Genomic DNA, 15772 nt, shown 5'->3' with positions numbered 1-15772 from the left:
TCAGTTCAATCCTTGAGGGGGCCATTTAGGGATCTGAGGCAAAAATTGGGGATTGGCCCTGCTTTGAGCAAGGGGTTGGACTAGATGACCTCCTGAGGTCCCTTCCAACCCTGAGATTCTATGATTTCTTGGCTGAACCCCTAGAACAGTGACCTGTTAATTACAAAGTCTGATCCGGAAAGTTGTGACTCCTTTATCCCATTTATAAAATTCATAAGCAAAAGATCAGTTAACACAACCCAAAGCAACCCATCTCACATACTGGTGATACAGCTCTTGTGAATAGTTTCAGTATGGAATCCATGAATGGAAGAACATGTTTATCTGTAGGTTACAATTTACTCACAGGATGTGTCCTCCCAGTATTTGTGCAAAGTTATGCCATGCAGGAAGCTTCAATTAGGAAATTTATTTATGCAAATGGTGGCTATAGTGAGTTAATTAGAAAAGCAATGAGTTGTTCGCCAGAGAGTCCAAATTTGGCAAGTAAAGCAATCCATGCTGGCAGCTCGCATGTAGTTTGTCTCTTAGGTTTCCAATGCAAATGAGTAACAAATATTGCTAACTGATTGTTCCAAGCTCAGGAGTCATGTCCAGAATTTGTTCTAATTGGAATTTGGGGTCTTTGGTTGTGTCTGTGTGTGTTTTTTTAATCAAATGCTTGGACATAAGAGCGAAACAGAGACTGTAAAAAGAAGTGCAGATGGGATTGTGTAGCAAACATCTAACAAGTATTTCTTAGCACAGTAGGTATGATCCAAGATTGTAATGCCCAACCTGCTACCTACAGATGACACCAGACACATGGTTTTCAAGTACCAAGTGAACTTCCACCTCCACAGAAAGGTCAGTTCAGGTGTATTTTTACCTGAAGAATTGTATTCAGTACTGCTGCCATTGCATGAAGAGAAGTAACCGTACATTGCATAAGAGCAATGAGAAAAACAACTGCTTCTTAGAGGCCCTATCATAAGCCACCAGTGTTAAATCTTTTTCTTAAAATATATATATACAAATATATATATTTGTTTCCCCACCAAGGACAAACCACTGACTGAAGAATGCCATGGAACACCTACTGTGGGACATAAAAAAAAAAAAAAAGGGCAAGATAAACCCGAGCAAATGGACACTTTGTGTTTGACTAAAGCACAGATATTTTCCCATCTATTCTTTCATGAAATGTCATGCAGCAAAATTGCAGAGTTTAGACCAATTTCAGTGCCAGATGGCAGTCTGATTTGGTGTCATTCACTTGATCGTTATACAATTTGCTTTTCAAATAGTGACTTTTCCCTTTTTGTCATGTGTCTCCTGGCTTTATCAGAAGGTTGATACCCTCTGTGCCCAGATTCTGAGTACTACGGTTCAATGATGTTGTTGTTTTTAGAGGTGGTGTCAATGGCTATGTTCTTCAGCTTCATTGCTTTCCTATGGCACTAAAAAAGAAGATAAAAAATCCATTGCATTGCTCAGTTCTGGCACAAAATATTGTGGACTGAAAACCTGACTTTTCATACTGTCCTAAAGTAATGTCTGATGTAGCAAATCCTTGGTTCAGAGACTTGGGGGTAATCCACATACCACATGGTGCAGTAGCTCAAGTCTCATGTTGCCCACTCTGTGTGTGTGATCTATTTCAAACCTATTAATGAATGCTGATGACATGTGACGTGGAACTGGGAAAGGCACAGAGCAGCCGGAGTGAAACATTGCCAAATTTTTGTGACTGACATGCTATAACATTTGAGTACTGGTCCACAAAGCTGTGATAATGTTACAATGGCCCACTGTGTTTGCATTAGATCACCCATTACTCTTATGGCAATGACTGAAATGTTTCTTATTAGCCTCCTTTGGAAATAACATGAACAACATAGAAATTCAATTTTTAAAAAAAGACTTTCTGGATGTGCATTAAACGGCAAGACCTGGCTTCAACCACGTAGAAGTAAATTCTTATTTGATGGAGTGGTGACTCCCTGTTCTTTAACTGTGTATATTATTGTTCTAGTATATTTCATAATTTTGCCAATGGCTCCTGACAGAACTTACTCAGAAGAGGAACCTTGATAATCCAATCTCAGTTGTGAGCTATAATTAATGTTTTCCGAGTTACACAGGAACTTAGCAATTGTCATTTCAGATCAGACCAGTGGTTTATCTCATCCAGTAACCTGTGTTCAACAGTGGCCAGTACCAGCTGCTCTCAAGGTTCAAGAAAGGTAATTATGGGATAACGTGCTCCCATAGATAGTGGTCATCTTATGTCCTGAAACGTGAGTGTTTATATCCCTTCCTAAACTCATTTGATTTTTAATATTTACTATTGTAACTCTGGATATTCTTGTTGCTCATGTAAATGTCAGGTCCTATTCCGAATGTTACTAATTCTTTTTGAACAAGTTGAATGAGTTGTAAAACTGTTGCATCAATGGTGAGAGGTCTCTTATAAAGTCAGCACTTACCCACATTTGTATCTGTAGTTCTGCCTTGTGGTTACAATAGCTGTGGTATCTCTATCACCATTGTCTGGATAAATGTTGATATTCAACAGTAATTGTTGTCCATTTTCATCAGGGGACAGGCTGTGCTATTTGTCTTGGCCCCTACTTGTCACCACCCCTCTCTCTCTGGCTTTTAAAAATTAAACCAGCTTGATCCATAAAAGCAAGACGGAAGCCTTCGGTTTCTCTGCTACCGATTTATTCTACTAGCACTGATTTGGAGTTATTTCAAGAGGTACTGAAGATTTCCTGCCTACTATCAGCTGCAATGCTGCTCTTCGGTACGTCCCAGAGTAGAGCTGTATGCCCCGCCACCATGCTGCAAGCAAACCATTTGCAAAAAATGCTGTGATTGCAGCCAAATGATGCAAAGTGCATTAATCAATGTCACATTCAGACAATTCAATAACACAAAATGTTTTTCAGAAAATCTTGAAATTGAGTAAAATATCCTTAGTCTCAGTGTTGTTTGTAACATCTATTTTGCAGCCACTATGTGTCTTTATCTCTTCTCTCTGTAACGTGTGTCTGGGCATTTGAAAAGACCATCTGGTAGTGGAAGAAGAAAAGGAAGGAAGATCACTTGTAGTGCAATGGGATTTTGTTTCCCATTCTAGTTGGCAGCCAGTTCTGACACTAAGCAATTCTTCAAGAGATATTTGTTGCTGCCCTTTGGCAAACAGACAGCACAGAATCAATGCAGGTGATAGCACAGCCATCCAACTTAGGGTCTGCTAATGAACTGAAGTCTAAGAGTTTTGGATCCACAGGAGTGGCTGTGGCCAATTTCTCTTGTGAGGGGTTTTTTTTCCCCCATTATTTTTGACATTTCAGAGATGAAGCTTTGTTACACTCCTTTGGCAGTGGAGCGGGGAGATAAGAATTCACTAAGATATAGAACACATGGGCTGAGAAAATGTGTGAAAAATTGAAATGACAAGGTTATGTTGATAGTTTGCTGTTGTTGAGCAACAGTGCTTTGGTTAAAGAAGTAGCTTGTTGGAGATGTAGTAAAATGAAATAGGTGCTGACTATGCCTAGAGAGAAAGACCTGAGATATTTAAGCCTCCCAAATCAGGGCTTACGAGATAGACCAATTCTGCTTTAACTCTAGGCATGCTAAAGCAACATTATGATATATTGGTTAATTATCATTCCAGGTGTGTTATGCTTGCTTTATTTACTGAAGTGTACAAGTCAAGATGTTTAAAGGAAGCCCATGCAAATATCAAGTAAAATACAGCCATGCATAACTGAGCACAATCAAGTACAACAATATGAAGATACCACAACAATTATTATAAGGAGATAACACCAAGAAATTTGTAAATAAAGGGCATGGGTCAGATCTCATTTAATGTGATTTTTTTCTACAAATGTTAATTGATCTGCTATGATTTATTGCTAGCTACCTTAAATCCTTTTCTCTCTCACTTTTGCAGGTTGCTACTCTGTTATGCCATACTGTGGCATTTACCCACTGGCCCAAGCAAGGATTAGTGCACAGCTGCTTGCCCATGGGAAACTGGGGAGGGATTGTGCCTTTAGGCCACTTCCTTTGGTGCGCCCAGCCCATAGGCCCCAGGGCTCAAGCATCCAAAGAAAAAAATAGGGGGATGCTCAGTACCCACAGCCCGTGGCCTTACCCGTGCTGTGCCCTGAGGCCCTTGATAATCCTATCCACGCTCTACCTCTTCCCCAAAAACTCTGCCGCTCACTTCTCTCTGCCCCGTCTCCCCGTCATTTGCCCTTAAATTAGGAGGGGGCAGAAAGGAGCAAGAGGGAGGCTCTCGGGGGTGGTGGTGAAGAAGAGTGAGCGGCAGGCAGGGGGGCCTCAGGGGAGGGGGCAGAGAAGGGGTGGAAAGAGGCAGCGTGGGGGTGGGGTCTTGGGGCAGAGTGGGGGAGGCAGCACCCACCAGCAAAAAAAAGTCTCTGCCTGTGACCCAGTTTATTCTATAAGCAGGGTCAAAGTAGGACAGCAGGGGCATGACTCCTCCTCTTCTCTACCCTCTGGTGGATCCTGTGTGCACCAAAGCATCCTTATACTCCCTTGAGTACCAGTACTGAAACTGTGATGGGCCCTTGTGTCAACTGTGTACGGCGATGAGGAGAAAAGGCAAATTACAGTTTGGAGTTATGCCAGCTGAGTCTCCGGTATTGCAGAGCCGATCCAAATTCCATCAAGCTTCTCTCTCAACCTTCTTCTTTCCATCATGTGACTATAGAGACCAGATCATGTGGAAATCCAAACCCATCCAAAACGGCCATTCTCAAGCCTGCCAAACTAAGGTCTCAGAATTTCAGCTGACATAGGCATGATTAGAGCGGGTCAACATTTTTCAAGCTACTTTTTTTGTGAAAAATGCATATTTTTACAAAATGCAACATGTTATGAATCCATGTTGGTTTTTCCAAATTGTTTGTGTCAGGCAAAAAATCCCAGAAAATTCCAAAAAAGTTGGAATAATTCTTTTCAACATATTCAAAATAATGTTTCCATTCTTCAGTTTGCAAACCTTTTCCTTTGAAGTTTTTTTCAATATTTTAATATATTTATTTTTAAATTAAAAATATATTGAAATCAACATTTCATTCAACCTGGAACACATTTTGTTTTTCTTTCAAAAAATTAAATAAAGATTTTGGCTTGACTGCAAACTACTTTTTTCAGAATTGCTAGCAACCTGAAAAATCCAATATTTGCAGAGTTCAAGTCATAACATGATGATGATGTGCGTAAATGTTATTGTAATATGTTGCAGTTCACCAGACTTTGTAGTTAATACCCGAACCTGATCTCCTCTCACTAAAGTGATATTTGGGGGCTTGAATAGGATTGCATAGAGCAAAAACTGGTAGACATTTACATGAATGAGGATCTTGAACAGTAGAATAATTGTATTTATTTTTCTCAGCACTACAAATAATCCAGCACAATGTAATTAAAGCTCTTCTTAAAAACTCGTTGGAAAACCAGATTAAAGGCCAAAACATAATTGCTTCCACTACTGATCTCAGCAGCACTATCAAGAATAAGGCACACAGAATTTGGTCCTAAAACATTGTCATGTCATGAGGTGATGCAGATATTCTCATGCTGACACCCTTGATTAGAATGTATTGAGAATATGAATGTTTGCTAACACTTTGGTTAGCAATATTTAGAATAGAGGATGATGTTCTTGGGAAGGTGGGAAACATTTTCATTGCAAACAAGATTGGTTTCATGTCTTTGCAAACTAATTATGAGAATGTCTGCAAAAGCCTTGTCTTGTCTTTTTTAAGATTATATGGTGTACAGCTTGCAGGGCTGGCTGTTTGTATTTCTGGAGGATCTCCCTGAATTCAGGCCAGTCCCACCCCAGCACTACTGGGTAGGCTAGCCTGGGGGGTCACACCTACATGGAGGACTTCCTCCCGGTGGTAGATCTTGATCCTCACCCTGGCGGTGGGATAAGGGTGGATGTCACCATGGATACATTGCAGATGCATCTGCATCGCAGAGAGTTTAAGGCCGGGGACTCCCAGATGAGAGTCTGGCTACATCCGGAGTCAACTAGTGCTGTTGTGTGGATCTTTTTTACTCATATAGGGACCAGGAGCTTCTCTGAGTCCCGTTTCTGTGCTCTTTGGCCAGCGACCCAAACTTGGCCGTAGTTACAATCCATATATGGGCACTCCCGCCGAAAGTGCCCTTCTTGGGTTTACTCCCAGCAGCGGTCTCGGGTCTCCGTGGGCCCAGTGTCTTCCTGTGGTGGGCCTCATCCCTTGTGTGGGTGCCCTTCACTCCTAGCCCAGGTTTGGCTGGCATGTCATTGGAGTTTGGGACTGGGGGGTTTGGTAAGTGGTAGTCAGGATAGGCATTGGGATTCTCCCTGCTCCATCCTCTGTGGGTTCCCCCCTGCCGGCCTCTCTTTCCTTTTTGGGCTCCCAGACATCCGGGGTCAGGCCTCGATCCCATCAGCCACCAGGTAGCCCTCCATTAGGTCCATGGCTTCCGCCAGCATCATCGGCATTTTACCCATTCCTTCCCACCTGCTGGCAGTATCTGCATGAATTGTTCTAGGGCCACTGTCTCTGCCACCTGGGGCCCAGTTAAGTTCTGCAGGTTCAATCATCTCCACCAATAGTCCCACACGTGCTAGGCCACGACCTGTGGTCGAGCTCCAGGGGGGTATCATTCTTTGCAGAGCTGCTGGTGGTAGGTCCCCGGGCTACTGCCAGTGTGATCCAATATGGCGGATTTCACGCGGGGATACTCCAAGGCTTCACGAGGATCGAAGCTGTGGTAGGCGGGCTACGCCTGGCTAGTTAAATAGGGGGCCAATAATGTGGCCCAGTGCTCTGGGGGCCAATGGGCAGCTGTAGCGACCCATTCAAAGGTGACTAGAAACACCTTGGGGACGAGCCATGATGGTCCGACCAGGTGTAATAGCATTGCCACCTGCTGGATCAGACACTCCTGTTGCATCTGGTGCTGGGCAGCCAACTCACAAAGCAGCTGCTGTCGTTGCTCCTGAGGCTGGATCATCTGGAGCTGGTCTTGACTTGCCATCTGCTGCATCAGCTGGGCCTGCTGTTGCTGCTGCTGGGCTGCCTGCTGCTGCTGACTTTCTAGCATCCACTTCAGGAGTTTCTCGGTGTCCACTTCTGACTGTGTGGGGGGGTCTCGCTGTCTAGTTCCCTTCTTCTGGACTTCTCAGCAACTCCTGCTCATTGCCCACATTCTCCTCCATGTGTGATGGTGTATGCACACCCCGGCCAGAAAGGCGGGTGCTGGGGGGTACGCGGACACAGCCGTTAAGTCCACTTGTCCATTTCTGACCTTACCATCCTGGGGTCTAAGGACCAGCAAAAAGTTAATAGCCCTGGGGCCCAGGGCAGCATGGCCTAATGGCTAGAGTCAATAGAGCTGCCCTTTGATACAGGGCAGCGTGACCTAGTAGCCAGAGTCAATAGTGTGGCCCTGTGGTGCAGGGCAGTGTGGCCTAGTAGCCAGAGTCAATAGCATGGCCCTTTGCTGCAGGGCAGCGAGGCCTAGTAGCCAGAGTCAATAGTACAGGCTAGTAGCCAGCACCTGCGGGGCCACCAGCAAGGATGGCTGGTGGCCCAGGTAGGGGGGGTCCAGCCCTACCCAACTCGCCCAGGTCCCAACCCAGGGCCCTGGCAGTGGCGGAGCGGTCCTGTCACGGGCTCAGCAGGGAATCCCACTGAAAGACGATGAGCTTACCTGGGTGAGATATACCACTCCGTCACCTTCCCTGGCTCACTTCCTACTGTCCATGAGGCTTCGGGGTCTCCAGGCTCTGCAGCACCAGTCACTTCCTGGGGCTCCGAGACCCTTGGGGCCTCCGATCTCTGCAGGCAGAGGCTAAGCCAGTCCTCACCGGGAACTCCCAGCACAGGTCCTTCCTCTCCAGCATCCAGCCTTGATCTGGGCTTCCTCCCTTTATACTGTTGCAGCATCTGGAGCATGCCCAGTCCAGCTTACGGGGTGAGACTTCCGCTGTCCATAATGTGGGTTTAACCCCGTCTTGGCTCGTGCTGGGTATGCACACCCAGTCACAAGGTCCCCTCCAATCCTATGATGATATGCAAATAATTTTCCATTGTTTTTCCAGCTCTATCCATAGGCAGACCAAATATGTGAATTGTTGAAAAGTGAGTTAATTCACCAATTTTTAATATCGAGAATTAATTTAATAGAACCACTAAGAAGCACATGAGCCAAAGCTAAGAACCATTTTTGTAATTCTTGTCCATCTCTACTCCCCATTGTTTGTCATCCTCTTGTGTCATGTCAAAAAATAAAATGAATGTTGGCGGACTTATTATTGCCAATGTAAGGTGCTTAGAGTAAAGAGTCTAGCATATTTTGAGTGCAGTAATAAGATGTGCATGAGTACATTTATGTAGGCATAGGTAGCGTTATTGAGGAAAAACAAGTGAGAACAGATTTCTATTAAGATCAAAGAAGTAGACTGTGAGAATAACTCTGAATACTAAAACCCATTTTGCTCTGAGGATGTCATGAGTAACAGTAATACTATATTAACTTAAGATCTTTTTTCAATGATAGAGTAATAAAGTCGATGCTGCTCCATAACTGCTTGCCGAGCAGGAAAAAATGAAAAGGCAATGGAGAGTGTTAATAATCTGATCTTTCTTGAAATCTGCAGATTGGGCAAAGCCATATTGAAGTGTGCACAGTTACTTACGTAAACGCACAGTTGTGTTAGTATGGACAGCTGCAGGGAAATGAATGTCTGGTGCTATATAATGGGAGATGGAGGGCAGACCTAAAGATGTCCTCTGCAGTGAAAATTAACTGTAATTTAATTTTGGAGATTTACACTTTATGACATCAGGTGTCCACCTTGTTACTGTATTCTACACACTGTTGCATTGCCTCCACAGCAATTCTTTTGTTCCTGGGCTACCACAAACTCCATGAGAAGGCACATTCGAGGGTAATGGATATTAGCCCACCAAGCTAGCTACTTCAAAGTGGCAATATATCTATCTACTGTTATCCCTGTCTGCATACTGACTAGGACCACAGTGGATTGAAGTGAATAATGTCCACTTGTGGGAGGTTAATACAGGTGACATGATGATCATTATCATGATGTGTTCTCATCAAATTAGCATTAGCATGTTAGTTGTTTTAAATAGATCCATGGAGATCAATATGAAAATCTTAATGCATATTATATTGCTACAGCATATAATGGTAGTATGGTGTAAGAATTCATATTTTCTAAGTTCTAAAAATGAATTTTTTCATTATATTTTGATTAAAACATAGCATTTAATAGTTAAATGTAAAGTTCTCGTAGAAGATCTTGTGTGCTTCATCAACACTTTAAGAATACAAATATGTCTAAGATTTAGAAGCCTAAATCCCATTTTCAAATGTGACTTTTAGAGCCTTATTGATTATCAATAAGACAAAGTATAATTTTCAAAAGCACCCAAGTGACTTAAGAGCTTAAGTTGTATTTTCAAAAGTGACTTGGAAACTTAGAAGCACAAAATGAGACTGTGGCTCCTATGTCTCTTTTGTATATGGGACCTGGGCACTTTTGAAAAATTTACCTATCCCTTTAGTTTCAGCATCTGGTTAGGGGTAGAATGGAACTCAAGGATGCCTCCTGGAGATCTCCATTATTCAGAAACAGCGCACATATTGCTGTATGGTAGATGACCTACTCCCCGTATTGTACGGGTTCCACTCCATGGGCTAGCACTGAGGAGAACCAAGCTAAGATCCTACTTTCTTCTGAGCCCTATAAAACTGTATGGAGGAGTGCTGGATCAGGCCCCATGCTCCCTTGAGTGCAGAGAGCACAAGTGGAAGGAAGGAAAGATCCTAGCACACTTCTTCCCTCCTCCCTAATGTGCACAAGCCCCAGGCCCAAGCGGAACCCACCCCACTTTAATAGACGAGGTTGTCTTGGCAAACCTTTTTTAAACCTTTCTTTTTCTCACATCTCACACCCTAACTAAAAAGTTGTCCCGTGATAAATAAAATGTGTATTTAGCTTATAAACAATATTGCTAAATACTGAGGTATTTAAACAAAAAAACAGCTCAACAACTACAACAGCATGTAATTTATCACAACTTTCCAAACCAGGCCAGAAGGGCCTTTCTAACTCCAGAGAGGTTCTTCATTTAATAGAATTTCCTCGGTTGAGGAACATTTTTCCTATCTGTATTAAAAGGCCCAATGTACATCACCATCACGCTCCCCCGCTCTTTAAAAAATGTGGGGGCTGCTATGCAGTAATGGGGAAAAAAAATTCCATTCCACCATGTGCCCCATTGTGCATAGCTCATGTTATACAACATGTGGGGGACTACATGCTATTTCCTTTCTGATATTTCCATTGCTAAAATAAAAACCAGAAGGCTCAGCCTGACGGGTTTTTTTTCCCATTATTATTATTAAAACACCACCGATGCAAAATCAGTCCGACTAGGAATGCTTACCACATGTGACACAGCCAAAGCTTGGGCCATGGTTGCTTTGCAACATAAGTATCTTGAATAACATTACATTTTCATGTACAAAAAGGTTATTAATTTACCTAGAATGTCTAACGCAATGTAAAAAGAATGCACTACAAACTCTCACTAAGAAGATCTAGTTTTTCAAATAATTTGACTTATTCATTCATTTGGCATTTTTCATTGAATTTCTGAAACTGACACAACAGTCTATAATTGAGAAGTGAAATATAGCTCGCTTGAGAGGTAGGTGACCCATTGACTGTCAAAAATAAGTGCAGCATCTACAACATTATGACTATTTAGAAGATTTTCATACTGTGCTATATTTAGCCTTTCTTCTGTTTATTGCAGTAAACCGTGTGCTGAATTGTATAAAAAAAATTCTGCCCTTCTTTGGTTTGTAAATAAATTATTAACCTTAAACATACAGGGGTAGAAGTGCAGCACAGTGCATGTGGGTTCAGGTCATGCCTCCTTTCAGAAAACAGACATGTACACTCGTCCTTCCACTTTCTTCAGTGCAGACTCATTTTTTTTTCTTTTTTAACATCCTTACTTTTACAGCCCTCTCTATGTCCTCCGCCGCCCCTTTCTGTCAGTAGACTCCCCTTCCTGATCTACACACATGCTCTGAGAGCTATATTCTCGGCTGCAGTAAAGTGGCATAGCTCCATGGGCAGAAGGCTGATTAACACCAGCTGATGATGTGGCCCTCAGATCCTAGGTCTTTTTCCTTGCTGCTTGCCTGAATATTTTTCCTCTCCTTGTTGCTTTTTGGACCTCCCTCTGCAGCCAGGGGTGCTGGAACAATTTGTATAGTGGGGGTGCTGAGAGCCATTGAACCAAACTGTAAACCCTGTGTATAATGAAATCCACGTCAAGCCAGGGGGTGGAGCAGCACCCCGAGTTCCAGCCCTTCTGTCTGCAGCCTGACTGACTAGCTAGAAAAGTGAGAATTACTTGTGTCAGGTTCACTACTTGAGAAACATTCAAAGGAATGCATTTTTAATAAAATGGTTGGTCAAGTTGCATCCATTTCAAAACCCTGGGAAACAAAATAGTTGAATGTCCTTTTCTGGCTATCTTCTTATGTTGATAGAGTATTTAGAAAAGGGGATCCCAAGGCAGATGTTCAGTCTAAAAACACCAGCCCCTGGTTCAGTGGCAGTATAATGATTAGTGCCTGATGAATATGATGCCGTTTTCCCGTATTGGCTATCTAATGTAACAGGAGTACACAGGGTCTCTCACCCAGAAAAAAGGTCTCACCAAGATTGTGTTTGCGAGATTTAGCATTCAAAAACAGTACCACCACAAGAGAGAGCAGAAGTTTCCACAAACTGAAAAGCAAATTAAACAGTCCCTGCTCACACTGCAGTCCAGGAGCAGGGGTGGAGGTCTTCCACTTCCCAAGTTCTTCCCTCGGACTTAGCAGGGAGCAAAGATGGGATCTAGGAAGGGACTTGGCCTTGTCTACACTGCCACTTACAGCACTGAAACTTTCTTCACTCAGGGGTGTGAAAAAACAGTGTAGACAGTGCTACAGCACTGGTAGCTATTCCTCTTGCGGAGGTAGTTTTATTACAGCGTTGGGAGAGCTCTCTCCCAGCACTGGAGCCGTGACTACACAGCCACTTTAAAGCACTGCCATGGCTGTGTAGATATACCCTTAGGCATTGCAATACTAAGCAAAAGTTAGGCACCTAGAAAACCAAAGGAACGACAGTGATCCACAAAGCCAAGTTAGGTTCTTAACACCCTACACAATGAAGGGTGAGAGAGAGGCCCCTAAGAATGTGATCCACAATAGCCAGCAGATAAGTTGGGGAGCTGCTCAGCTAGCCAGTGGGAAATGCTGCTGTGTCCGAGCCCCGCTCCTCTCTTGGAGATAAGGACCTAAGTCCAAGCTGCAGGGAGCCACAAACAGGAACCTGCTGCCTAGAGTCAGATGGCTTAGGTGCCCAAGGAATCTCTTGAGGGTTTGAGTTAGGTGCCTGCTTTGTTCCACCCAAAAATGGCAGGAGGAGGAGGAGGTGCCCACTTTATAACATTTAGCCTAATGGTTAGATGCATAATCAATCATGCATCAAACTGTTCCACTGTAGATAAATATTTAAATAGTCATTGGACCAGACAAAGAGTGAGGCTGTGTAGTCCAGTGGTTATGGCACCCACCTGGGAGTTGGGAGATCCCAGTGTCCAGTCCCCCCGATCCAACCACTCTTTCATTATTTATCCAGAGTGCAACAGCTTCACGAGAAGAGACTGAGGGCACCCAATGTTAATATCCCATAGCTCAGTGATTAGAGCACTCTCCTGAGAGGTGGGAAACCCCCTCTTCTCCCCTTCTGACAGAGAGGGGGGAATTGAACCTGGGCTTAAAGTTATAAAGTGGGCAGCACCACCACCTGCTCCTCTAGCTGGATTTTGAATGGATCCCAAGCCAGTAGGTAGCCTCTGAGCATGCCCCCCAGATCAGGCCCCACATGTGACTTAGGTGGCCAAACCCCTGTCTTTCCCTGACTCATGAATCACTCTGGGGCTTAGGCAGCAGATAGGCATCTGGATGCCTAGACGGAGGCAGCTGTGTGCAGGCCCAGAGGTTGAAACGTAGGCACAGAGGGAACTTGTACCCTGAATACTTAGGTGCCAAGGGGCTCTAGGGCCTAAGTACCTCCAGGGATCCCACCCCGTGTTTTTATAGCTTTCTCTGGCCTACCTCCTAATCCATCTACCAAATATCCCTGCTCCATTACCACATCCTTTATGCTACCAGGAGATTTGAGCAGGGAGTTAACTGCAGGCCTGCTGATATTTAGGTAGGGGCCTCTGCACTCTGGAAAAAGTACATTAAACTCTGATATTAAAACTATAAACCTCTGTGTTTGATTTACTGGGCCACAATATATGTGGATAAATCAGAATACAAGTCAATTGATCCAGGCAGAAAGGTTGGACTAATTCAATATATCAAAAGAGAAATGCACTTAGTTTTATTATGCATAAGGAGGGGATCTCTTATATTCATATCTATTATCTGATCTTTTGTGAACACCAAAATAGGCAGGAGGAAATGCCCTTAATGAAAACACACTAACAATAAAGAGGCATGAATATTTTCTGGCCACTCAAAGGAATATAGAAACATCAGAAGCCTTTAAATATAAGTGTTCATTATTAAAAACCACTGGGAGTCTTAGGAAGAAGGCAAACATGTCTTATTTAATGGCCCTTTGGGAGCCAATTTATTCATATTAAGATTACATAAATCTCCTTTCTGGTTCCTTTACCTGATTCATTGGTCCATTGACTGTTACACTGCAGCTATCTTTTTTCATCAGCAACTCAAAAGAACAGTTAGATACCACAAATACACCAGGAAATTTGTCTTAGCTCCTTAATTGATTTGGAATACATCCCATTTAAAAAATTAAAGAACAATGGAGTCCATTTTCTTGTGAGTTAATAGAACACTGTTTTCAAAGGTTGTGTTTATAGCATTTTGACTAGACAAACTAGCCATTATGTCCCCTTAAACAATTCATTAGTTAGTAATGGCTACAATGACTTCTACTGATGACAGTGAAGCTGATCAAATACCGCTTTCACTGCTGCTAAATTCATACAGCAAGCCACTGATAAGTTCAGCAGCTGCTTCCCCCTTTATACCCTTTGCAGGATTTACTCTGCCCTGATGAGAAATAATGTGAAAGGTCAAGATTCAAAAACTCAGCCTGTACAATCAAGACATGAATTCAGTACTCGAGTAGTAAAGAAATGCACATGTACGTAAGCCCTATGGCCAGAAGCTCCAGAGGAGAAAAATCATTCTATCTCTATTGGTAAAAAGGGGAAATTAGTTCCATAGAAAACTTCATTTGCATAGGCTGCTACCCACAATTCCTATAGTGACACTTGGGAAGTCACCATAACCATACATAAATGGACTTTGAGGGTAGGGCTCGGGGGAAAAGGAGGAGAGAGAATGTATGTGTCTTATTTTTCAAGCAACTAAGATCTGCTCAATAGTCCTGAGGAACTCCTGTCTCTTCCTCTGTGGGTGCTTTGCTATGGTAGATGATACAGCCTAAAGACTTCTCTGGAAAAGCTAATGTTTGCAGAGACAGGTCTGGTGAGCTCCACCTACAGACACCTTAATAAAGCTGAAACACTTAGCTGGGTTGGGTAGTAGAGCCTTCAAGCAGGACCAGGCAACCAGTTAGATTGGAGACAAATCTGCAAAGAGACACTTGGACTATGGCAACTCAACTGTGAGTGGGGTTTGGTGGATGGGTGAGGGGTATGGTCAAGAGACTGTTACATAAGAACATAAGAATGGCCCTACTGGGTCAGACCAAAGGTCCATCTAGCCCAGTATCCTGTCTTCCAACAGTGGCCAGGGCCAGCTGCCCCAGAAGGAATGAACAGAACAGGTAATCATCAAGTGATCCATCCCTGGCCACCCATTCCCAGCTTCTAGCAAACAGAGGCTAGGGACCCCATTCCTGCCCATCCTGGCTAACAGCCATTGATGGATCAATCCTCCATGAATTTATCTAGTTCTTTTTTTAATCCTGTTATAGTCTTGGCCTTCACAATATCCTCTGACAAGGAGTTCCACAGTTTGACTGTGCGTTGTGTGAAGAAATACTTCCTTTTATTTGTTTTAAACCTGCTGCCTATTAATTTCATTAGGTGACCCTTAGTTCTTGTGTTATGAGAAGTAGTAAAGAACACTTCCTTTTCTACTTTCTCTATACTAGTCATGATTTTATAGACCTCAATCATATCTCCCCTTAACCTTGTCTTTTCCAAGCTGAAAAGTCCCAGTCTTATTAATCTTTCCTCATTCGGAAGCCGTTCCATAACCCTAATGATTTCTGTTGCCCTTTTCTGAACCTTTTCCAGTTCCACTATATGTTGGACATTCTCACCAGTGGTGGGAAGGGAGTTAGATGGGATAGTGTCAAAGTTACTGGAAGGAGATGGGTATTTTATTCTGTATTTCCATATCTGTACTGTTGCTGGGTTTCCCATAGTACTTAAGTCATGCTGAAATGCTCTGAAATATTGCTCTGGCACTTTTTTTAGGAGACAGAATGACATTCCGGTACGTCTACTTGTCTTAAGCCAGGTAGCTCCTTTCCCCCCCCCCCCCCCCCGCCTGCACAGTCTCCTCAGAGCCACCACATGCCATTTCTGGGCCCAGTCAGGCAGGTGCTCAGGAGGGAGGAGGGAGTTAATGTGGA

The sequence above is a fragment of the Natator depressus genome, chromosome 8, assembly GCF_965152275.1.
Source record: "Natator depressus isolate rNatDep1 chromosome 8, rNatDep2.hap1, whole genome shotgun sequence".
In the NCBI taxonomy this organism is placed as follows: Eukaryota; Metazoa; Chordata; order Testudines; family Cheloniidae; genus Natator; species Natator depressus.
The sequence above is the reverse complement of the archived record's forward strand: the minus strand, read 5'-3'. Positions refer to the sequence as shown.